This window comes from Nyctereutes procyonoides, unplaced genomic scaffold (genome assembly GCF_905146905.1).
Source record: "Nyctereutes procyonoides isolate TBG_1078 unplaced genomic scaffold, NYPRO_anot_genome, whole genome shotgun sequence".
Classification (NCBI taxonomy): domain Eukaryota; kingdom Metazoa; phylum Chordata; class Mammalia; order Carnivora; family Canidae; genus Nyctereutes; species Nyctereutes procyonoides.
Genome location: NW_026575140.1, coordinates 86,769,270 through 86,788,564, shown reverse-complemented (window position 1 = coordinate 86,788,564; position 19,295 = coordinate 86,769,270). Strand labels below are relative to the sequence as shown.

At 43.4% G+C, this 19,295-nt stretch overlaps 1 protein-coding gene across 4 annotated transcripts in view; it reads right to left on the bottom strand.

Moving 5' to 3' along the window:
- NTM (neurotrimin) overlaps positions 1-19,295 on the bottom strand; it is a 931,059-nt gene that overhangs the window by 145,991 nt on the left and 765,773 nt on the right. The window lies entirely within an intron of this gene.

Here is a 19,295-nt window from a genome sequence, read left to right as displayed (position 1 = left end):
TTCTAACCCATGGCCTTTTACCAGAAGCTCTGCCAGTTTCTGGAATAATTTTCTAACACCATATTTCTGCGGATGTAGGACCTGACAGGGCACAGAGGGAAAGAGGAAATAAACTGAAGTTTAGACAGGGAGGTGAGCATCGCTCTCTGCAAACATCCACATAGACAGCAACATGCTCCAGTCCTGCCAGAGAAACTCCAAAAATATTTACTTCCATTTTTCTCCTGTTGGTCTGTCAGTGTTGAAGACAAAGGCATGATGATTCCTTCTGCATCTTATCCTCAGGCTCATGCCCTCAGGCTTAGGCCAAGGACAGCACCAGCCTATGAAACTATTCGAAGGGCAGGGAATTAAACTTGGAGGTCACCATAGCAAACACAGCAGGTTGGAGATGTCAACATCCCTCAGAAAGTGTTTGTGATGGCTCTATTCTATGATGGGTTGACACAGTCGACCACTCAACCACTGGTCCTCAGAGAGAACAGAGGGGAAGAGGAAATAAGAATAAACTAGAGACCTAAAATAAGTAAAAAGGCAAAGGCCTATTTAATTAGATCTGATGACTCAAATCCTAGGAATAATAGAGACCAAAAGATAAGGAGGTGAATGGATAGTGGATTAGATAATGTCTGAAGAGTTCAGTGATGTCGGATTCTAAAATCGATTCAGCATATCATTTGCCTACTCAATAGTTTTGATGTTGTGAATCCAAGACTTTTCTGGTACAACCACTTGAATCCCAATGGGGATAGGCTTCTGTGTCTGGAACAAGTGTAAAGTGAAGATCTGCTTTGCAGGAGCTCAGTTGTTTTTGTAGTGCCCTGGCAAGGCCAGCTACTTCTCAAGTCTGGGCTCCTCCCCTTCCTGCAGGCAGGTTTCTCTCAGGCCTTGAGTTGACTTAAAGATTCCCCAGGAGAGCTGGCCTGAAAATCAGTTCTAAAAGCCAAAAAAATGAGGAGAGCCAGATTAAAGTATCAGCCCAGAATTTATGCTCTGGACTTAAGGTTTAATAATGCAACAGAAAATCAATATTTAATAAAGCAAATGATGGAGAAAAACACTGCCCGGGAGATGAGGCTGCTGCACTGTTTTCAAACGTCTCAGTCCCAGAGGAGATTGGGCTGGCAGGATGGATTGGAGACTAGGTTGACAAGAGAATCTGGCATGCAGACAATCGCAGGTCCCATTGATTCCTATTCTGTTATCTCTGGGCTTGCTGGCCATTTCTATTGAAGGACTAACATAGAATTACAATGAGACCGAGATGAGATACCCAACAGAGTGGGGACAAATGGTCCAAGGCAGCCTTCAGTTAGCAACCCCAGATTGTTCCGACCTGTGCAAGAGGGGTTTCAAAGTTCACCATCTGTTTGGAGAATGGTAGGTGGAAATGGGCCTAGAATTGGGCCCCTCTGGATGCATTCCAGAGAGGTGACCAAAGATTAGCTGTTATGGCCTAAGTCATTGTACAGTGAGAAACTACAGGGGACTGACTGTCCACAAGCAGCTTTGTGAACAATGGCTTGTGCTTAGTGGGGATGCAAATGGTCACTGAGTGATCATGTATTTTGAGAATACCAGGTTGAGGAGTGCACAGTTTCTTGTGTTCTCAATGATTACTCTGTGGATTGCAAAGCATTTCTGAGCTGCAGGAAAACAACTGAATTGGACAGTTGTTTATGGCTGCATTCTTTGATAGCAATTTGAATATTTCTGCTTAGTCATTTTTTTATTGGAAATTATTTTTCCCTTTGAGGGAAGACAGGTTTCATCCTATTTCTTGCTGACCTAGACATCTGGGTCACAGTTCATTTCATATTCTTATTTTGCTAGTAGGAAATATAGTTGTTAGATATCCAACAACCTCTATCTGGCCAGGAGAGGGGTTATGCCCACCCACCTTGAACTAGCTCACTGTGTTATGGAAACTATGCATGACCACCATGTATAATACAATAAAATATTTTGGGTTATTGTGTCTTTCACTCATCTAGGGATCCCAGTGTAGCTGGGAAGAAGTACAGACAACTAAAGCCAATATGTTGCTCATAACGTAAGAAGCCTCAGGCAAGGTACGTGGCAGCCGCTGCTTGAATAGGAATGAACTCATTTGTAATGGACAGATTGGCTACTTCCCTTTATTTTCTAAAACAAAAACAAAAAAATAAAAACAAACAAACAAAACACACACACACGGAATGAGGACAGCACAGCGTATTGTTCCTGGTTAATTAGGAAACTTCTTCGGAAATCCTTAATACAACTGTAAATTATGACAAGAATATATTCTTGAAAGGGAGGCATGTCAAGACAAAAAGAGAGGAAGCAAAGAACCCACACTCCAAAAGAAACTATGTACATGTTGTTCATCACTGTGCATGCCAGCCATCTGTTGGTACGAAGAAAGTGTGTAGTTCATTTTTATTGAATGGATGACTGAATATAGTGTGTTAAAAAGAAGAGGAAAGAGCATGCTATGGGGAAGCTGAGGTAGTGAAGGTCAAGTCCACTAGCATTCTTTGGGAGATGTCCAGGGAAAAATCCCAGCTTAGCCACTAGTCACATCTGAATTCTTCAACAAGTCATTGACATTCTTTAAATAGAAGACAATGGTCATCTCACATCTCTTGCTATGAGATTGTGACGGTAGCAGGTAGGTTCCAGAAAGTAGCCTTAGTGCTAGAAATGAAGATGAGTAACCCAGTGACTTACCCTATTCCCCTTGTTTGGGGTTTGCTTCCTTTCCAGACTGACAAAAAAACTGTGCAAATGTCGAAGTTCAGAGTCCTGAAATCCCATGTGCCAAATAACTGTTGTGATCAACTCATATCCAGCTCTAGAGTACCCTGGAAGGGATTTCTGCCACAGACTGATAGATAACAGGTCTTACTTAGCATGGGTTGGGGAAGGAGGGTTAACTCATTCATTGCAAAACTGACATTTTAGGTCTAGCAAATGGGATTCAGAACCTGAGTGTTTCAAAAAGGCTAAAGAAACTAGGTCATGCTCTCCATAATACATTACATGGAACTTTGGCTGAGGTGCTTTCTGCTCAATTCTGATGGGGAGGGGAAGGAGAAATGCTACATGACTGTGTCAAGATTACACAAGCAGGAGAGAGTAACAAAAGACAAGGAAAACTTGGGCCATAAAGGGCTTTAGGTGAAAATTTTCAGCAGTGAGAGTAATTGATATATCTGCTAAATAGCTCAGGGGCTGGTATTGGAGCAGCTGTAATAATAATTTTATTTATAAAGTTCTTGCTTCTCCCAATATGCTCAGGGCCCTGTACAATAGCACTAAATAAATTAAATTAAAGCATGAAATATTATGAAAATGCAATGAAATCAACATTGCTGAGGAAACAAGAAAAAAAACAAAATAGAAGAAAAAAGATTCTTCTCTAGAAGAAGTAACACTTAGTAAGAGGATGATTTTGAATAAGCCAAGCAAGGGCTTAGATTCCTGGGAAAGGTGGTGGAGCTACCATGGGGATTCTCTCAGTAGCAGATAAGGGTTCAAACCCCGTCTTCCATTTGGAAGCTTCATGATCTCTAGTAAGATGCTGAGTCCTCTTAACTTTGGTTTCCTCATCCACAAGGTGTAAATATAATATTCTTATCTACCGTCTATGGTGGTAGGATTTAAATGAGTTTTGCCCAATAAATGTTTGCTATTATTTTTGCTGCGACCACTGGACAGAGGACACGGCATGGATGACTAAGACTATATATAAGGAAATCAAGTAAAGTGGGATAAAAGCCGGAACCTAGGCAGTGACAGTAATGATGGAGAGATGCAAATAAGGGACATCTACAGGATCTGATGACTGACTTAGTGAGGAGTGCTGAGAGATAGATGATAGATAGATAGATAGATAGATAGATAGATAGATAGATAGATAGTTAGATAAAGGATAACCTCTAGCTCTCTCTCCTGGACATTGGAAAGATATTCTTCCATTCTTCAAGCTGCTAATACAGAAGCAACAAGTATTTGGGGTGGCAAGAATGGTGGGATAAGATGATTTATTTAATTGTGAACATATTGAGGAACTTTCAAGAGGAGAAGCCAACAGGCTCTTACAAATACAGCTTTGCTCATATTGGATATAAAGGTGTGGCTCTCATTAGTGAAACCACAGTAGTTGAAGTCACAGGCTTGGGCAGATCATTGGAGATGATGTAGCCTAAGGAGAAGAACAGAAAGTTAAGGAGTGGAAACCAACAGGTCATGGAAGCTGATAATAGAACAGCCATAGGGGAAAGGTCTAGCCAGGTCAGGGACGACTTTGGAAGACTACTATTATATCAGCTATGAGGCACAATCCTTGGAGTAACCTCCATTCTACCATGGCTTCCTTGTTGGATAGAATTGAAAAAAAATATGGATAAAAACCTTATAAATGTCTTTGCTTCTATTCTGGTGGTGATCCTGAGAAGAACCTGGGGAGGCAGACAACCACCCCCATTTGTGATAATATGCTATAGGGGCAGTGGCCACATCTGAATGTCTGGCCCACTGCGGCCAACCCAGTGGCCAGACATGTCATCAGCAAACCCTCATGAGAGTCTGCAGGTGATATCAACTTGCGCAAACACATGTGAAGGAGACACATCATCTTCAGTGGGTTTAGAACCTAATACACATTCTTTACTTACATACTACTTTATTTTTAAAATTTAAAGTTGCTATTACTGCCAACTACAGGATGGCTGGTGAGACTGATGTTTAATGAATGGTCCTTTCCATACAGTAAAAGAGTACCATATGCTAGGTGGGATTATGAAGACTTTATGTGCTATCATCTCCCTATATCACCTCACAACAACTCCTAGAAACAGGCTTTATTATTTTACTCATTTTGCAGATGAGACAAATCTGAAACATAGATAACTGAAGCCCAAGGCTGCACAGTGACTATTCTATCCCAGTTGTGTCTCTGTCCAAAATCTTATCCACCATGTTTTACTGTGTTCTCTCTCACACACACAAGGAAAGATATGTCCTTCATCAGGGGCAGGGGAAAGAGCCCTGGATGAGAGCCAGGAGAGCTGGGATTGGCCCTCACAACTGCCCTTAGCCAGTGGTGTGACCTTGGACAAGTCAGTTAATGTCTTAAGTTTCATGTTTTCCCATCTGTGATATTAGAACCATGGTTCTCATCTGTGATATTAGAACCATGGTTCTCAACAAGGGGGTAAAATACAAGCACCTAAGGAGTTTAAAAAATAATCCTTCTCCAGCCTTAATCCCAATAAATTGAATCAGAATCTCTGAGGGGAACATTCTTCTCATTCAACAAATCCCCTAACTAATCATAATGTTCAAGAGTTGAGAATCACTGGTTAGGTAACCTTCAAAGTGGCTTCTGAAATGATTTGAACCCAATCCCAAGTTTATGGAGAGTACACCTACTTGGGATTCAACCTCTGAGTCAGATTAATTTGACTCTGCCCATAAAGAGAAGCACAGTGTCTGAGGGGGGGCTAAGCAGGGTCAGACTCCCTGATTTCAGATTCTGGCTCTGCCACTTAGTAACGTCTGGTCTTACCCAGGTTAGCAGGTTTCCATTTCATCTCTAAAGTAATGGCAATAATAGCATCTGGTACGTGGGGTTGTCTTGAACGTTAAATAATATTCATAAAGTGCTGCATCCTATTCCTGGCTGCTACATAATAAGGTTTCAATAAGGTGTAGCTATAAATATTATTATCATTCCATATGAAAACCTGCCAGCTACTGTTTTCCTATAGTTGCCTCTAATGGTCCTATGAGATGAGAAGCTGTGTTTATAATCTTCTACGACCAGAATAGAGTCACTCTGCTCCAATAAAGTACTCCATCCTGGAATAGAAGAGGTCTCTGGGCATAGCAGGGGCCAGAAAAGACTCCTGCAACTCAGTAGATTTTTGTACTGTGGCCACCATTCCACTGCAGGAAATATCCTTTTCCTGATGCTGTGGCCTGTGCCCTATGGCTGGTAACAGGCAGTGCCTCTCTGCAGAGAAGGGTTCCAGGTGGCTGGTGGAGTGACCAGGACATTTCTGATGATTGGTACCTTCACAACTTGTTATTCTCTTAGAGGGGATCAGTATAGTTACACGGCATAAAGCATCAGGTCTTCTGGGACTGTCTCTCTTCTAGAGCTACTCTCCAAGCAGTCCCCAGTCTCGGGTGGTACCTTTTTGCTCTATGGTCCTCACATAGGCCTGGATAAATACTGTAAGTCCATCCCATGATCAACTGCAAGTTCCTTCAGGCTCAGAAACAGATGAAATCCTCTCCCCACAAACACACATATAATCACATACGTTGGTACACATGGCATTGAGGACAGAGCACACAGACCCAGCACACTTGAGTCTCAACAAAGTAACCTTAGATATATTGTCTTTCCTCTCAGCACTGCACAGGGAGCACATTTCATCTGAGGTTAGATATGGATTCCTCAGGGGAAATGATGTAACCTGAGTAAAACAGCAGCTCAATTTCAGGATGTGCTTATTAAAGGAAATAAAAAATAAATAAAAAAGCTCATCTGATTATCTTAGCCTATCCATAATGACAATGTGAGCCCTTAGTGCTGGTGACAAAAACACAAATGCCACGTCAAGGGGTAATGGCCCTCATGGACAGGTGGGACACTGAGATGGCAGGGCTGGGAGGGGCCAGGAGGCAGGAGAGCACAGAGCTGTGACCCAGGAAAGAAGAGAATAATAGGTGCCAAAGCACAAGGGAGCCAAGAAAGAGGAGAAAGAAGAAAAGGAGACAGAGAAAATGTAGGTGAGGGAAAGAAGATTCCAGCAAAAATTAGAAGAAAGAAGCACATGAGCAAAAGGGCACAGTCCTGAGAACAAAAGGTCAAAACAAAATAATGATGCTGGAGAAAAGTGAGAGAAGAGTCGGTCAGAAAAGAGAATGATGAGAAGAGTAAAATAGAACAAAAGTGAAAAGAAACGAAAAGACAGCAAAAAGTACATGTGGTAATGAAAAAGAAGTTGCTGGCAAGATCGAGTGAAAGACTGACTTCGAGAGACAGATGGAAAATGGCAAAGAGGAGAGAATGACCTATCGCCGAAGGGGAAGTGTGCATCTGTGTCGACACTAACTCTACTGGTCTGGAGAGCTGCTTACCGAAGCCAAGCTGGAGGATCCATCCACAGCTTAATCCCCGTTCAATGTTCAAATATAGGCTATGAGACTGGTGCTGACATTGCCTCCTGCCAACTCATGGCACCTCTGGGTAGACGTGGGTATGGGATGGCCTAGGGAACTATGATGCACCATGGAGGACCTTTGTGCCTTTGCTTTGCTCCCAGATACACTCTTTCCAAAACTGACACCCAATGAGCAATCCCCCTGAATAGGATCTGCTCTCTCCTAATTTGGGACCATTTTGCCATTAAGAAAAGTTCCCAGTTTTGTGATCTGGCTCCTGCCCACCTCTTGGGTCTCATTTCATACCCCTCCGTCCCCTCCTCTGATGATCTGCCTACAGAATGCTTTCAGCTTCTATGAATGGCTCATTCATCCCCTAGCCTTCGTATATGCTATTACCTGTGTAGAACAGTCCTCTTTCCCTACTTTACCTAACTAATCCTATTCAACTCTCAACTAAGGTGAAGCTTCCTTGTGAAGTCCCCTGAGGTTCTCAGATGTAGGGTTTGCCGTGATACTTGCCCTGACTCTGCCTATATTACAGCAAACTACCTCTTGAATAGCAATAGAAGAACTATTACTTCTCTTGTCACTCACTAGAATATTATTTCTTTGGAGACAAGTATCTGGTTTCTGTGTTCTACAGTCAGCACAATATGTGGCTCCTAGGAGGAACCCAGTGAATATTTGAATAGTCAATGGATGAAGGAGTAATGAGTTTATGTTCATCTTATTCCTTCTTTATCCAGGCTCTGAACTGAAAGGTGAAGCAAGAGTTTCTGTGAATTCAGTGGGAGATACCTCACTGACTCTATTTCAGCTTACCTTTGCTTGCCAGGCCAACGGGCTTCCAGCTCTTCTGAATGCCATGGGATACGCTTGCCTAACTTTCCCAGTATCACCCTAGCGCCTATAGGGCTATACTTATTCTAAATCTGAGGAAGATTTTTAGCATGAAAAACTTACTTGTCATCTGTATTAGTCAGGGTTCTCCAGAGGAACAGAACTAATAGGACATATATATAAATTATAGGAACTGTCTCATGCAATTATCGAGGGTGAGGAGTCCTGTGATCTGCCGTCTGCAAGCTGGAGAACGAGAAAAGCTCGTCGTGTAATCCAGCCCTTGACTGAAGGCCTGAGCACCAGGAGCACCAGTGTCTGAGGGCAGGAGAAGATGGATGTTCTGGCTCAAGCAAAGAGTGAATTTGCCCCTTTCCTGGCTTTTTGTTATAGCCAGGCCTTCAACGGACTGGAAGCTGCACATCTGCATGGGTGAGCGAGATTTGCTTTACTTACTCTACTGTTTTGAATGCTGATGTCTTCTGGAAACACTCTCTTGGACACACCCAGAAATAATACCTTCCTGGCTACCTGGGCATCCCTTCGCCCATCCAAGATGACACATAAAATTAACAATCACAAGCCTACCCCTGGCTAACATTTCCTTAAATTACACCTAATCTCCAAATGAAGACAATGACAAGGTTGCCATCCACTTAGCATGACACAACTCTCCTGCATACAACTGAGAACGTACTAATCCTTTCCCTAGAAGAGGAGGTAAAGGCCTTGAGTGGTGTTTGCTCTTATCCTGTAACTTAAACACTATGATGTAAAATTCACAAAAAGTCAATACATCTTATGCTACATGATAAGGGAATAAGAGGAAAGAAGACAAAGATGTTTGCTTAATATACATACACATACACACAAAAGTGTCCCTGACAAAATAGAGAGAAGCTATTTAAAACCTCAAGGCAGAGTCCTCATGTCTGTAACTGGCCATGTGCTTACAGCTGCTATTTGTAACCTTCTTGTACCAAGTACCCCGCATTCCCTTTGTCTTCAGCCAGCATCTCAGCTCATCATGGTTCTTCACCTGGCAGGGTAATCACACCTTTATTCCTGAAACTTCTGGGCTCTGTCCTCTCTTAGTCATGCCTAGATGGGATTGTTGGTTTTACCTTAGCTTAGTCACAGAACATGATACTAAGAGATGCCCTAAGGGAATCTCCTGGATTCCTAACATACTCTTCCTACCTCCATTTTGAATTTCCCTTGGGAGTCTGGATCAATCATCCCAGGCAGTACCATAGCTCTCTTCCTTGCCTATTGATTCAGAGGCATGAGGAGCTCAGAGGGGCCGGGTGACGTGGTCTCAACTTCCAGTTGAATTGAATCATTATTGTGTCTCCTGTTGGATGCACTCTTCCCTTTGGAACTAAGATCTCTCAATCAGCAGATCCTAAAGTTGAAGGAACAGGTGGCAGACATTTCGCTAGTGGCCACTAAGGGTGATAGTGGGTAGTGCCACTGCTATTCCCACCACCCGATTCTAGGTCCCGTGGTTCCTGGCTATGGGGAAAACAGCCATCTGAGTTCCAGAAGAAGGTTGGATACACCTCTACTGAGTACTGAATAGGCTGAATGTTGCCTGAAGAGAGAAAAGGGAGAGCTTCAGATGTCTTAGGATATAGTGATGAAGGATGACAGCCTAATAATTCTTTAGAAGCTATTTTATTTTTAATTTTTTTTAAAGTAGGCTCCTTTTTTAAAGAGCTTAATGTGGGGGCTCAAACTCACTAACCTGAGATCAAGACCTGAGCTGACATCAACAGTCAGGCACTTAGTAGGCTGAGCCACCCAGGTGCCCCTAGAAATGATTTTTAAGACAAAGTAGAGGAATATGGGGGAAGACAGTACTGACCCACCTAAGTGAGCGGCTCTTCTTTCTGTCTCTGTTTCTTATCTTTCATTTGAACAGCAATAAATCAACAGGGTCAGGGCGATGAAAGACACACTGTAATTAGAAGCATGGAACAGGCCCACTCACCTGGTTTGACACAATTCCTACTAATGAGCATGCCCATACATCAGAATTATATATATATATATATATATATATATATATATATATATATATATATAAATGTTCTCAGTCTGACTTCTTGTTGCCTCTGACTCTTAGACCTGCTGTGCCCTGACCCGTAACTGCAAACCCAGCTACACAAGGTTCTCCACCCACACCTCCACCTGCACGATTCAGGTCCAGTTGGTCTGGGGAGAGTCTACATTCTTCTTAATACTTTTTTTTTTCCTAGAAAGTTCCTCATGAGCTTCTGAGAGAGACATCAGAGTGCACTGACAGGCAGTTTTCGGTATCTCAAGTTTTGGTGTTCTCTGAACCTGATACTCTATTTCCAAATATCTTCTATTTAAAAGGCCCTCCTGGTGCTTGATTCTCTCCCATCTCATCTTATTTTAAGCTTTGCCCTTTGGTCATGGGCTAGTGTAAACCTTATCTCCTCTTTGGTGATCTGGCTTCATTTCAAGAAGCTGAAAGCCATATTCTCAGAATTCCAAATTGAAACAAAACATGGCACAATTTCACCCCATATTTGGAAATATGGAAACCCAAACTTTTAGTTCCCTTTACTTGCAAACTTAACAAACGACACTCTCTGGGATAGACACATCTCTGGGATAGAACCTTCCAGAAAACTGAGCCCAGACCACCCTTACTGCATGTACACACCCATCCAGTATCCACCTGCAGCTCTAGAGAGCTATTTGTCTAGCTGCTAAAGAAGAGAGGGGATCTCTTGAGGTCAGGGACACAGGATAACATGGTACACACCATGTTCTCATACTCTTCCAGTGCCCCCACCTCAAAACTCCCCCTCTGATCCATTCTTCATTCTGATGCCCAAAGTGTTTCTAAAATAGAACTCATGTAATTTCCTTGCTTTAAATTTTCCGATGATTTCCCATCTCCACTGCAGTGAAACCTGAACTTGGGTTGGCAGAGAATTGGTCCTCTCGCCAGAGGGGCTCTTGGGGCTACTTCCCCACAACTCTTGCTTTCTCTCCAGCCTGCCATGTGACGCAACCCACACTCAGATCTCTCAATTCCTTGCCTGTGTGTTATTCCTTCAGCCTGGGGCATAAGCCTCCTCTTTACCTTCCTAAGAAAATCCACTCAATTAGATTTAGCTTAATGTAACTCAGTCTGAGAATCATTTTGATAGAAGTAACAGAAAAGTTCACACTTTCACACTCAGACAAAGAAACACAATAAATGCTGGGAAAAATAATAATAAAAATCAAGCTCACTTAACAGAAGGCCCTAGTTTTCAAGTTTTCATTCATATAAGTATTCAACAAATACTCACTGAATGTCTACTGTATGCCAAACCCTGCTCTAGGACTTGGATACCACAGTGCCAAGGCAGGCCAAGTCCCTAACTTTGTGGAGCTCGTGCTCTTTTGGGGTGAAATAGACCACAACTTTGAAACATGTGAATATATGCAATGCAATAGATGATCTTTGTCTTCAAGGAAAATATATCAGAAGGGTCCTAGGGAGTAACTGGGGGAGGTGGGGAGCTCTATGTCATACAGGTGACCAAAGAGGTCTCTCCTGTACAGTGACCTTTGGGAAGAGAGCACCAAGGGACACCTGGCGTGGGTGCCAGCATAGGGAGCTATAAGGACCAGAGAGGGATGCCTCTTGGGGATATTCTAAGAACATTAAAGAGACAGGTTAACAAAAAGAGTTGTAGGAGGGGAGGTCAGAGAAATGCCAGGGGCTACACACTGAAGGATCTTTTAGGCCACGATAAGGACTTTGGATTCTAGCATGGGTGAGTTGCCAAGCAGCTGGGAGGACTGATCAAAGGAATGACAGGATCTGTAAAGGTGCCAGCAGGGCCATGCTTCCTCTGGGTGCTTTAGAGGAGAAGCTGGTCTTCACTCTTCAAGCTTCTAGTGGCTGCTGGCTCCATTCCTTGGCTCATAGCCACATCCCTCCAGTCTTCAAGGCCAGAAATTTTGTCTCCCTCTAGTCCATCTTCACATTGCTTTCTCCTCTGTGTATCAAATCTCCCTTTGCTCCCCTTTGCTCCCCTCTTACAAGTATGCATATGGCTATATTTAGGACCTACCCAGCTAATCAAGGATAATCTCCCCATCTCAAACACTTAACTTGCTCAAATCTGCAAAGATGTCATCATGTAAGTTAACATTTACAATTCCAAGGATTAAAATCTGATACATTTGAGTGGTTGTCACTCAGCCTATCATAGCCAGTCTCAACACACAATAAATCATTTTGTTTAGTGATTTTTTTAAAGAAGCTTTTCAAAAAGAAGAAGAAGAAGAAGAAGAAGAAGAAGAAGAAGAAGAAGAAGAAGAAGAAGAAGAAGAAGGAGGAGCTTTTCACATCCACTCATTATACTGCCCATGAGCCCCTATTAAGTTCTAGACATTGGAGACAGAGTCCAAAAGGGGCTGGGCCCCTTTCCCTCAGGAAGCTCATAGTCTACTGGAAAAACAGATATAACCAAGTGATCATACAAACCAATGTCAAATTATAACTATGCCGAGAAACACAAAGAATAGCATGACTCTTAATCTGGGGGAGGGAAGGAACTAATCCAAGACAGACAGGTCTGAGAAAGCATCCTTCAGGAAGTGACGTTCAAGTTCATGCTTGAAGGATAAACAGGATTTGCTGAATGAAAAGAGGAAGAGGATCCAAGGCACTGGAGAGGGAATGTAGCAAGGGCCCATGACCAGAAAGAACAGGACAAATGAAATAAATCAAATGAGCATCAGGAGGCAGGAGCACCGTGAAGACTAGGAGTGGAGAGGATGCTCATCCCAAGGCCCTGTAGGTCTTGCTAAGGAACTGGCTCTTTTAGGTGAAGTCCTTGAGGTTCTATCAGATTCAGGTTTGAAAAGATCACTCTGGCTGCTAGTGGAGAAGGGGTGGGTGATGGAGAGTGTGGGTGTGTGCAGAGTAGCTATTTCATTTTCATTTTAATAGCCAGGACCTGAAGTGCTAGACCATCCATTTCCAAAGTCTTCTCTTTGTGTGTCCTTCTCACACACCCACCCCTGCTCCCAAGCTTGGGGAGGAGCCTGGCTCTCAGTCCTGGGATTCCTATGAATGGCTCTGTCCCAGCAGCCTCCCCTTCAAATTTTAATTGCTGCCCCCACCCCCACTATATATCCTGATGAGATGGACTGGTCACCTTTGTCTCTGTATCTATCCCAACCTGTATTTTCTAATTCGTACGTGGTGGTCTACATGTGTGTGAAAGGGAAAAAGGAAAGCCTCTCTCAGGGGAGGAAGAAAGGACTTGGCCAGTTTGGATCCTTAGTGTGGGGCAGCGTTAGCATGAGAGTCCCTCTCTGAAACCCAGTTTCAGAGTACGGTAAACAAGTCCAATTGGAATTATGAGAGCAAAGGAGATGATGCTTAGAGAGCAGAAGAACATCACCAGGCCAGAAGGTCAGAAAACCAGAAACACTAGAGTCCAAAGGATGGAACCAGGATGGGGAAAGGGGATACAATCCAGGTTCTTGGGAATGAGGACCCGCACCAACAACAGAACAGGTGTGCATCGCTGGAACAGGAGTGGGTCTGTTTAAAGGAGTCAAAACGAGACAAATGGAAAGAAGAGCTTGGCAATGTTTACTATGGATAAATAGTTGCAAAAACGAAGGATTTTAATATGCAGTGGCGCTTGGCATCCTTTTATTTAGTACCTTTCTCCAAATTAATTATGTGATACATCAAAATATTCCTATAAAGGACATCTAAATATGAAATAGGTTAAAGAAGTAGGTCATTCTTTCAGGTAGTTATTGTCAACATTCGGACTGGAATCCAGGATTCCTAAATCCTGAAATTTCCTTCTTCCTGCTAAGCTATTCAATCCCCAACGGAGCCAACACCGGGTTCATTGTGCAGACTCCCAATTAATCACAGTAGAAAGCACTATTTGCCAAGTGAAAATCCTCTATTTTGAATTCGTAATCCCCCCACCAGCTGAGTTTACCACAAAGACATGAATATATAATTGAGACATAAAGAAAACATGCCACCAAATTAAACTGTCCTAATTTTAAATCAATAAATTCTTTCTCAAATAACATGAAATGAAGATCTTTCGAAAGAAAAACATTGAGCTCTGGCAACTCCAGGAGCAATTCACCACTGAGCCTACATCCAGCAGTAGCCAATTCGATTTTCACCAACGTTAGACACCAATCTACCATAGATGATGTTCAACAGGAATAGGAGTTTTATGCTATATGCCAAGTGGTGACATCTTAAAGCCTAAATTAGCCTGGAGACATCTGAAACTCTGAGACTCCTTCATCGGCATGTAGTGGGCTCTCAGTTACCAGTGAGTGGGAGCTGCTGGCAAGGGACCAGTCTCCCAGTTCCTAAGGGGTTCCCCCCTTCCTGTTCACCTTGATCCTTCCTGGCATCCTTGCCCTCACCAGTACAATTGCCACAATAGCAGAATGAGGAGCCCCACTGTCATATCCTCTATTTGCTGTTGTGCAGAGAAATGTAGCTTAACTTTACTACAGATTAATAATCATTAGTGGGACTGCAATGGTCATAAAACATAGCTTTTAGTGTTTTAAAAAACTGGCCTGGTGGAGAAGAGTCTTTGGCAATCTTCCCCCTTTGTATCTTTGCCATGCAAGGGACACAGAACCATGTTGGTTTGGATGTATTCTTTCCTTCTAATACTTCCCTCTTCCTACCAAGTTTTATTGACTCTGGTGCTTGTCATTTTCTATTCTACTGATAGACTTCTTAGATATTTGTCCTTTGCCAGGACAGTCTAATGGAACTTTCCTTGGGGAAGAGAAGTGATGTTCTTATCAACATCAAGGAAAACCAAGCCTGTTTTGAAGACCAGCAGGACTCCAAGGCCTACACTTCTCACTGTGCTCCTTCCTTGGCACGCAGGCCATCTCCTGCCTACGTGCAGACGATCTTCCTGGCCATATACTTAGCGACTTCACCAGAGGAGCCCTGTCCTTGACCACCTTAGTGTAGTCATCCTTCCTCCAATGTATTGTACCTCCTCAGAATGCCAAGCTTTGCACCTGTCACTGCTGCCAGGATGCCTTCTCTTCAGTTCTAAAGATTTCTATTCACCATTGAGCGGGTTGGTGAAATGTAACCATGCAGTTTTACCTGGTCTTACAGATAAATTCAATTGCTCCCTTTCAGTGTATTAATAGCATTTATATATAAGAGCATCCTAACCCCTGTTACCCTATAGGAGAGCTATTTCTAAGGATATGAATGCCTTCTGCTAGACAGGGTGGGAATTCCATCTGAATTTCTGTGTCCCCAATGCTTGACTTCAAAGTACTATTCAATGGAACTGAAAGGTTTCAGTTGAGATTTCTCAATCTGACAACAGATGGGCTGAGAGACATAGTTACTAACTTCTCTCCATGCCTGAAAAAGCTAAGTATTTCAATTTTTAGAAAAAAAAAACAAAACAGAAGAATTATCAGAGGCTTTTAAGTCTTTTGAGTACCTATGGGTCCCCTAGCAAAAGTCATGACATTTAAATCCACGATGCTGGCCTTGATAACACTTTACACGCAACCTACAGGTGAGGCCTACTGAAACTGTTATGAATATTGTAAGAGGGTTTTTTTTACACGTATCCTGAGATTAGCCAGATCCATATCAGTGGGTCATGAGACCACAAAGAGACACTGCCATCCCCAATTAAGACTATTTCAAGTTCAGCTCAGATAAACCACAGGAGCTTCTGATACAGGAATAGCAATCTGTAGGAATGCATCTTGGAAGGGCAACTTATTCAGGATCTCATGTTTGCCCTTTCCCAAAAATAAAATGACAGTGGGTCTTATTTGGAGACCACAGAAATATGTAAGATCAAAGGGGAATCAGAGCCACTGTGCTATTAGAATTGGAGGCAGCTGGGACTCTCTAGGGAAAACCACCACAGCGGTAAGAATTCTGCAGTTGCTTGAAGACTCTCCTTTGGGAGCTCTAACTGCTTACCTGGAGGGACGTTGCCCGATTCCTGTAAGTGTTTGCTGTGAAGCAACAGGGTTAGGTCACCTGAACTTGCTGCTTCCTGAGAGCCATAAGAGGTATGAAGGCCTTGGCCGGGGCGACCCCATCGTTATTTACTGTTGTGACCAGGAATCACGGGAGGCAGAAGTCAAGTTTTCCAAACTGCTTCCCATACATGAGGGCCCCTCCTGGCCACACCACAGAAGGCAGAGAAAATGCCATTATTAAACCACTATGACTTTCATTACAGCAATTTTCTCAGATTCCTTTAGTCTAAGAGACTCTTCAGCCCCTCTATTGTGAGTAACTGCATGGAGAAATTTAAAAACTCACCGTTTAGAACTGAAATGCTTCATTTGCATGCTGTCTAAATTCTATAAATCAATTTCAGGTAAAATGCCCTACTTCCTTGTCATTCTCCAGGGTGCTTTGAGGATCACTCTAACTTTGTAGTGGGATTTAATTTCCTGACTTTTTGGAAGTTCTGTCGAATTCAGATGCACAGTCTTACAATCAGACTGAATGTTCACGTTCATCTATTTCTTGAGCAGGGGCAGGAAGAGGAAAGATAATTTGGAAAGCAGTTTGGGATGGCAAATGTGACCTGCTGGCATGCAGGGCTACTGAAACCCTAAGAACACAGATGTACTCAGAAGGTGACTTCTGTTGATTTAGAACCGGATGGTGACGTTTCCCTCTACTACGGGCTCAGCAAGCTGTAGCTTGAATGGAAATGAGTCGGTACAAAGGTCTTCTCGACACTACAGGAGGCTTGCAGTGCCAGGAGGGCATGCTGCTTTCCAGGGGAGGTGGCTGGAGAGACAGAAATCTTTGCTTTCCATGTTAAGGATTAGAGCACATTATTCCCTTTGATAGGTTGTGCTTCATATTCCCTTTTGTACAGGTTCAGAGTGGGGAGGGGTGTCTACAGGGCATGGGTGTCCAGGAATTAAAAGTTATTGTTCACGTTCCCTTAATCATAATAATGAGTTTAGTTTGACAAGGTCAATTAATTATTCAGGATTGGAAAGCAACATGATTATACAGATCAGGTGGGTAAGAGGAGAGGGCTCAGTACAGGAAGACAATAAAAGGTAAATGAAGGGCTGGTACCGCCAAAGCTCCATTGTGTGCAAGTCACCTGCCTGTGCTGACTACCTCCCTGGCCTAGGCCCTTTCTCTCTGGAATTCCACTAACACAGGGAATGACAGCGACGTCCTGGCTTCCTTCGCTCATTCTTACCCCATTCCAGAGGCATTGGCGTCTCCTCCCTTTGGTGAGCTTCAGAGCTGTTTGACTCCAAAAGACAGGTAATTAACTATCAAACAATAGCAGGGATTTTCAGATTAATTCTGCTTAGGTGGAAACTGGAAAACTCATTTACACCAAACAAAAGGGAGGGGGTGATTAGACACTCCAGTGACAAAAGAGAGACCTAGGTAGAGCCTGGAAAACTGCTAGAGACCAAAAGCTTTGTCGATTATTATTATTTTTATTATTATTGCCATTACACTAATTAATGCCCTGTCTTATGGGCACCGGATGCTAACATTTGCTACCATGTGAAAATGTCTCTGAGTGAGATTAGAGTCCCTCACGTATACCACCCAGGCCTCTGTGCCTGGATGAGAAGGACCTTCACTAATGTCGTGCAGACCACCAGGCCAGCTATGCTCTACGGTCACACAAGGGCACTTGCCAGACCATCAGGGCTTTGAGACATCTTTCATGTTGCCCTTAACTTAGCAAACGATTCAGTCCCACAGGGTGTTTTATTTACTCTGAGCTCCTCATGCTACATTCTCTTCCAAAAAGCCACAGAGCCAGAGGTATAGCCATTCTAGATACCCCAAGAAGTTGCAGAATCAAGAGCAGATAGGGTTAAAATATGCAGCTGGGACTCCAGAAGCAGTCACTTATTAATTACACGCACAAAGCAGAACACCCTAAGGTCAAAGGGATGGAAATCATTAGACCCCAATTTCAATAAATCTAAAATGGATCTCCCTCACACTGGCCTAAAAGATTGTGTTCAGGCTGCCTATGTGGGCGTGAAAATGTGTGGGTGGTATTTCTTACTTCTCAAAACTCCTTATGGATGGAGTATTTAAGGCTTCTACAAATTAAGAAGTCCAAGGATCTGAGGGGCTCCATGGCACTGCCACACAATGCTCTACTGCATGAGGCTTAGGTGAGTTGGGATCACCTGCCCCAGAACCCGCAGGTAAAACGTCCTGGTGCGACCCCTCGCCCCTCCACACCCACATGTAGCCAGCCCCACTTCTCTCTATCTTCCCTTGGATACCTCCTCAGACTCTGGCCTATCCTCTCTACCAGTCCCCTATCTTGGTAATAACCCTCTCTTGTCTTTAAAAGACCTCTGTCTTTTCTTATTTCCATCTTCTCTCCAAATTCCCATTCTCTTTTCCATACCACACCTGACCCCTTAAGTTAATGAAACCCACTCCTACTTTTACATGTACTGGCCCATAACGGCAATCACGTATGGCACTGCCTGAAAGAACTTTCTGAGAGGAGAGAATAACCTACTACTACACTGCCTACTAGCGTAGCCACTGGTCACACATGGCTACAGAAACACCTGAAATGAAGCTAATGCGACCAAAGTAATAAATTTTAAATTTTAATTGGTGTTAGCTTGTTTAATTTTACATCGCCATGGTGTTGAGCAGGTACTTCACTCAGTTTTCCCGTCCCCTGCCCCTTCCTGCCACCAGCCCCTGATGTCTTTTCCTCTTCCTCCTTCCACACAGCCTCCAGGGCCATTCTCTTCGTCAAAGCTGTCCCTTATTCCTGGCTTGTCTAGAAGACTTGCTCCCATGATCACCTGGGCTCAGGGCCTGCAGCCACAAGCCCACTCGTACCTCTATGACCTTGGACAATGCAAATCTGAAGAACTGTCTCCTTCTGGCAGGCTGCTCTAACACTCTGGCCCATGGAGACAGAGATCTCCATGGTTGGGCATGCACCCTTACTCCACCTGGTGCTCCCCATGGCTCCACTTAAGAGTTGCTCCTCCAACCGCTACACTGCCCCCTGCAGGGACCTTCCTCTGCAGCCCAGGCCAGACCAACCCAGTCCATGTTTCAGCCACTTGACCTGCCCTGCGGGGACCTTCACAAACCACCCCCGCCTCCATCAGCTTAGGGAAGATTTAGGAGAATTTAGGTACCCCCAGAGATACTTTTTAAAGAAAAAAAAAACACATCTAGAACTTTCCACCAATGAAAGGCTGTCCTA